The sequence below is a fragment of the Neolamprologus multifasciatus genome, chromosome 14 (genome assembly GCF_963576455.1).
Source record: "Neolamprologus multifasciatus chromosome 14, fNeoMul1.2, whole genome shotgun sequence".
NCBI classification, from domain to species: Eukaryota; Metazoa; Chordata; class Actinopteri; order Cichliformes; family Cichlidae; genus Neolamprologus; species Neolamprologus multifasciatus.
In genome coordinates, this window is record NC_140452.1 from 37602759 (window position 1) to 37609495 (window position 6737).

Genomic DNA, 6737 nt, shown 5'->3' on the forward strand with positions numbered 1-6737 from the left:
AAAAGAGAAAAGACGACAGTTAGGAGGCGAAACAACGCAGACGTGCGTTCATCTGTGCACGAGCACAGGTTGTGTCACAGATCACAGGCTAATTAGTTCTTCACTCCGGGTGGTGACAGTCCTGCTCTGCGGGGAGCCACAGCAGCCAGTGTGTGTGTTTGTGTCAAGTGTCAAAGAACTTCTTAGCACCTCATCACCTTTGACCTCCTGGGGGTTGTTACACGATGAATAACATTAACACTAGATCGCGAGTACACGCAGAGACACACCCAAACGCGAGGGGAAAGTATCCCCGGCCTTTAATGGTAGTCGACTGATTTTACAAGTCGTTGTCATCGCTCGTGGCAACTTTACGAGGTTTTTTTGGTAGTTGTGACTTGAAGTCAGCTGTTACTCATTGAATTTACCCATTAATGAATATGACCCCTCTGTAATGGACTGGCAACTTGTCTGGGATACCTCTTGCCTAATGTCAGCTGGGCTCCAGCTCCCTGTGGCTACGTTAGGACGATGGTAACAAAATCATGTTACAACAGAGATGTTGCTTAAATAACATGGCCGATGGTTACAGTGTATGAAAGTATCCAGAAACCAGTCTGAAACTCTGAATCTAAAATGTGATTGTTTTAGGACGACCAGATAAATTAAGGAAGTGATGACTAGTCTATAGCAGCCATATTCAGTGTTCCTAAATTATTCTCCTTCCCAGAGTAAAGAGATAAATAATAACAGATTCTGAGGGTATTTGCTAAAAAAATTATCTTTATTTTTGTAAATTTATAACTTTAATCTGACACAAAAACTCAGAGGAATCTTTAAACATAGTATTCGTTATCTCATGTTAAATTCGATTTGATTCAAAATGACACATTATTACTGGATGTCATCACGTACCCTCTAATTTCTAATTCACAGATGTTGGAGTATCTGGAGTTTCTCGTCTCAGACTCACAGATCACACGCAGCTTTTTTAAAATTGCACCACACTGATCGTCTCAATATTCAGAATCTCTGTGATTTCACCTTGATTCTTGCTACTTTTTGTCTTCTTTAAAAGACGCTCTGATGGAAACAAGCTGTGGCTTTTCTGGCTTCTTCTGTGGACACAGTTGTCTCAGTTTCTTTAGTCTGACTTTTATTAGTTTCTTGCAAATTCATTTCCACTCCCACCGGGAGGTAAAAGTATTTCCTTATATAGAAAAATGGTGGTGTGGCGTTCAGATTTCCTTGTTTTTACGCAGGGTAAGAAGACTTACATGCACACGTTAGTAAACAAGGGAAACTATTACTGAGCGAAATCAAATAGTAATATCTGAACTCCAAAGTCAGGAGCATCATACTGACGGCAGGAAAAAGCAACAACAGTTTGATTAAATTTGTTATTACAACTATTAGACTTTTAGGGTGTTCCACAGGTGTCAATCATGTTAGCTTGTAAGAGTATGAGCATTAGCATAACCCCCCCCCCCCCCCCCAAATAATTAGAGGACCCAAGTGTGCCGGTGTGCCGAGGAGGAAGTATGCTTTCCAACTTCCCTCAGGAGCAGCGAGACCACCTAGCACTGAGAGCCTGGTGACAAGGGCTTTGATTATTATGCCTGCACTCCCTGCCAGGGCTAAATTTAAGTGTTCCCATAAAGTCCAGAAGAAATAAGACTTGGGAATGGCCTGGCCTGTGTTTGTGTGAGAGGGGAGAAGTCTAGCTAAGTGTGTGTGTGTGTGTTTGGGGTCTCTTCTGGTCAGCTTTGTCACACAGTCCAGGGGATAATAATAGGATGTGCTACAACTAACTGAGACTAAAGCCGGACTTCCCACGTCTCCCACTCTTTGGTGGCACTTGTGCTATTCTCTAAACACCCGTCGGACCCGCCCCCGCTCATGTGACGAGCGCGCTCGACTTTCTTGCTCCGTCTCTCCCGTTCGGCACCTCCCTCGAGCATAAAGAAAACTGTAAGAAAGAGCAGGACACTTCGAGCAACCCCACGTCTCCCAAGGAAATGTGGATTCCTTGTTTATCTTTGATTAAAAATAACTTTGGGAAGAGGCCGATCGATACTTTCCCTGCGAAAAGAGAAATGAGGGGAAAAAAGGAGGCTGTGGAGGAGGAGGAGGAGGAGTGGCGAGCGGAAAGGAAGAGAAAAAAGCGTGAGAAATTTGACGACATTTCGAAAAGTGTGTGTGTGTGTGTGCGACGGGTCACGCACAGCCATTCCCATGGCCTCGTACAGTAGCCCTGACGTTGCTACTGACTGCTCTGATGTTTTAATACTGACAATATAGCTGCCTTACACACATAAGAGGCAGTAAAAGCCTCGTAGGAGATGCTAGGAGCCTCGCATGCTATATAAAGGCCTTAAGAGGACGGGAGCACTGCTGGGTCATTCCTGCTTGTGCTTTCCTTGGCTCCTTTCAAAGGATCTGCTTATGGTTTCTGTCAGAGATGCACGTCCATTTTTCACCCCATTAACAACTATCATTACCAGCCCGACTGTAGGCTATAATTGGGCCAGCTATGGAAAAGAGTTGTCAAAACACAATTAAATTCCAAACTATGGTGAGAGAGAACAGAGAGAAAGCGCTGGACGGCCATAACATCATATTGCAAGCTTTCCTTGCCCAAAAATAGGAAAGAAAAACACGAAAACCATTATTTTACATCGGAAGGTTTTGGAGGGGATTATATAGACGGGCGAACCGAGCTGCCCGAACGATAGGGCTACTGAAAACATAACAAATAATCACTCTTGGTGTCAGAGATGAAGAATGGACACATTAAAAGCCCTGCCCGAAGATCAAAAGCCAAGATCCCGAGACAGACTTGATTTAGAAAAACTTCAAATACAGCCGTGACCGCTAAGTGGCTGCAAGACAAATTATTATAGCAGAATAAAGATGTCCGTGATGAATAAACTACATACTCCTTGTGTCAGGAGGTAGCATGAGCTGCTTGTAAAAAGCTCCATCAGGGCTTTCATGGAGGCTCTGGGACTGGGAAAAAAGTAGTGAACCCATACAGCTTCAGTTTGTTAGGAGGAGCCGAGGTTTTGGCAATAATAATCTATAAAACCCTTAAAGGTCCTGCATAAAGTGTTGGGACAGCAACAGAACAAGAACACACAAGAATAAAAACAAAACATAATAGAAAAAAATACCCTATCAGCTTTATTTTAATGTGCAGAGGTCTGCGAGGTAACACTGGATGACATGGATAACACTGTGGACGTGGATTTGTTTTTGAAAGATTGAGAAAACTGGTTATCTCCCTCGAAGCTAAAAGAGAAAAATCAGTGCTAAAACAACAAGAACCAGATAAGACTTCAAGTCTGTCATCTAACACCAATTCTAGTTTCTGTTTTTATACCAGTAGGTAGGTTGTCATAGTGCTCACTAACAGCAAAAAAAACTAACTCGCCACATCCAAACTCTATGCTGCAATCAAGTTGTAGCAACAATGTTACATTTTAGCTTAAGTTATGATGAGAAGTGCGACTTACACCAGGCAGTAAAAGTGTGTCTGAGAAAAACTGGTTACTTCTGGCTCACATGAAGAATAAATCAGTTACTTGTTGCTCTCTACATGCAGTAATGTACAAGTATGTGTTTCTTTTGTTGCCACGATTCAGTCCTTTAACTTGCCTCGGTGATCGGCATGTTTTCCAAAGTCAGTGTCAGCAACGTTTCCTTTAATCACAGCGGGAATAAAGACATATAAATACATCATAGCCAATCACGCCGAGTCGTGAATGTCTGCGAATGCGGCTTCGCTCCTAATCAAAACATAACATGTCCTGTGGCTGCATTCAGCCGGCTCTGTGGGCTACTGTCAGTGCACTTTCCCTGCCAAGTTTCTCCTTCTCTGACTATTAAAATCTCCACAGTATAAACATCTTAAAAAAGGTGCTTACTATTTTGTGACGCTTAACAATTACTACTGCCTCTCTTATCTCAAACTTAAATATAGCTGTGCTGCATGGGAACGCCACATCAAGCACAACCCTACAGAGAGTGTTAACAACAGTCATCTACAATAGTAAAGCATAGTGCGAGGCCTAAGACATGTCTGTCTACCGAGGTATCTGGTGCTAGAGCAGCGTCTATTAAACCGTACAGTAGTGGTGTGTGTGTCGGCTGACATAAAGCAGAGAAGGCTGGGTAGTGGAGGGGAGTTGCAGGCCTCTCTGCCTCTGTAATCTGGCTTGATTTATAGAGACTAGCCCAGCTCTCCCCTTCCACCTCCGCACTGACACACTGGGCCTCCTCCATTGGAGACAGCCTGGCGTCCACACACACACACACACACACACACACACGGAAAGTCATGTGGATAGAACCAGGCATGAGTGTCTCAGTTGCACAGTAGTGCATGCAACCAAACCACATGTGCCCGTTGCTTAACCAAATGAATACCAGACACAGAAATGAAAGGCATCTAAATGTCTGCATGATGTCAGAATAGAAAAGTTCTACATCGAGAAATTATTTTAAAACGATGTACGAAACAATTTATGGAAAATTAGGTTTTTATATCATCAAAACAACAGAACCAAAAAAACCTTGCAAGGAAAACAATTTCATTACAATCACTGGCATCCTGTCACAGCAAGCACGGCGAGCAGGGCTCATTTACTGTAATCTTGTCAAGCCGAAAGGCCGGCAGGTTTTTTTTCTTTTTGGCGTCTTGCACATGCGCAAAAGACTCGTGTTTGACAGCAGACTGATGGGAAACTAGCGTGTTAGGCAGGCTGCCACTGGGTCTGCTTTCACTGCTCTGACTTCAGCTACCATCTGCACTCTGTGTGGAAACACAGCTAGCATCGGCAAGACGATCGCTCATTTATCATCGCAGCAAATGAGCTTTGGCTTAGTAACCACGTCGGCCAACGTAAGAAACTTGAATGACTTGTTTTGCGCGTTAAAGCTTTGACGATGGAGACGGGAACACCTGCCACGTCTGGTTTAATGAACCATTGCAGGCTCAGATTAGCATATGTGAGAAATCACTACTTTGAATGAATGCACAAAGTTTAATCCACTGTTTTGCTAATATAACACTTTATTTTCCATTAATATTTTGGCAGATAGCCACATCGCCCAGTGCTCGAGGCTTTGACTTCAGCTGTGATGCAGTTTAAAGTTGTAGGCCGGTGTTTCCAAGATGATTAAATGTAGTTTTTTAGAGATACGTGGCCGCATTAAAGACGGGATTTTATACAAAATGATACATAACTTTAGAATAAACACAACATAAAGTGTTTCAAATGATAAGTGAGTAATAATAGTGTCAGTTTTGGCCGGCGGTCACAGGTTCTGTCCAATAATATGACGCGAGACTGGAGTAAAAGACATCCATGGATTGGCACTTTATTAAAGAAGGAGCATGATAACAGCACAAACACTAACTACAACTAAACTAAATGGCTTCCTTTTATACTCTACCTTTTCAGGTGAGCATCCGGAATAGCCCAAGTATGGGGGTTAACTAATCAACATGAAAACATAACCCTCCACACAAACAAACATACAATAACATTAAAGCACATCACAAACATATACATATTTCCAACACATACTATAAACAAACCAATAACATAAGCTTCACCCATTACTATCTAAATTAAAACCCTCTTTAACCACACTCCCTAACCTGCCACACTGGTCTGCTCCAAGAGCTCTTAAACAGATGATTGAGCCGCTTTCACTCTTTTGCTCCACATCCTGCAAGAAGCAACCAGGACAGGTGAGTACCTTTATAAGTTCTCATTTCACATATATTTAGGTTATTGACAAATGATTAACTGCAAACAGCTCTAACTTTGGCTCTTCTCTGACACAGTCCCACTGTTTCTTCACCTTCACAAGCTGTCAATTTAAACATATGTCAAAATAAACCTAATAAAAAACTCCATAAGAACTAATGTGTTTTCTTTATTACCCTATTTTAAATTCCCAATCCAACAATTTATCATTAACAATGCCAACAAGGTAATGGAACCCCTGGTCTCCATTACAAATAGTATTGAAATACACTTCAGGTTTGATCAAAAATAATAATGATGTAAAAATATTCTATTACAAAATACATGTACGCGTTCAAAACTCCACAGTACACCCACATATCCATGGCCTGCCAAAGCCTACAGACAATCCAATGAACACACTATATTTGAAAAAAAGGAGATTGGTTGCTCTAACATCCTATTAGCTAAAAGAGAAAAATGCATGTCAACATATGTGTTTAGGCCCTTAAAGAGGATCCTTTTACGATACATTATTGTCAAGTACCCACTCTGGGTATTTGGTTTTGTATCCAGGCAGCCAGCCGCCTGTGCCACTAACACTCACAGTGTCTGTAAATGTACACTTGGTTCTGAAACAACCAAAAGCCACACATTAAGAGATAATGGAAAGACACAACAAGCAGACTCCAACACCTTTATGCGTGTGTGTGTGTGTGTGTGTGCGTCTACACGTGTGTATAACATGAATCACACTGCAAGGACAGGTGTTTACAGTGAAGCTGGTTATCTGTCTCCATTACACCACCACGGTTCAGCCTCCCAGGGCCATTATCTACTCAGAACTGCCTAAATACACACACTCAGACACAGGAAGCCCCACCAACTAAAGGCAAGACCCTTTACCTGCATGCACGCCATGAGCATGTAATGGACCTTTCAGGGGGTCTTTTGACTCAATCCGACACCCAAACAGAAAAAGTCCCTGTTATTTCACAAACT

The 6737-nt window shown here is 42.3% G+C and overlaps 1 protein-coding gene across 5 annotated transcripts in view; it reads right to left on the reverse strand.

Annotated features, from left to right (window-relative positions):
• bcas3 (BCAS3 microtubule associated cell migration factor) overlaps positions 1-6737 on the reverse strand; it is a 367208-nt gene that overhangs the window by 90268 nt on the left and 270203 nt on the right. The window lies entirely within an intron of this gene.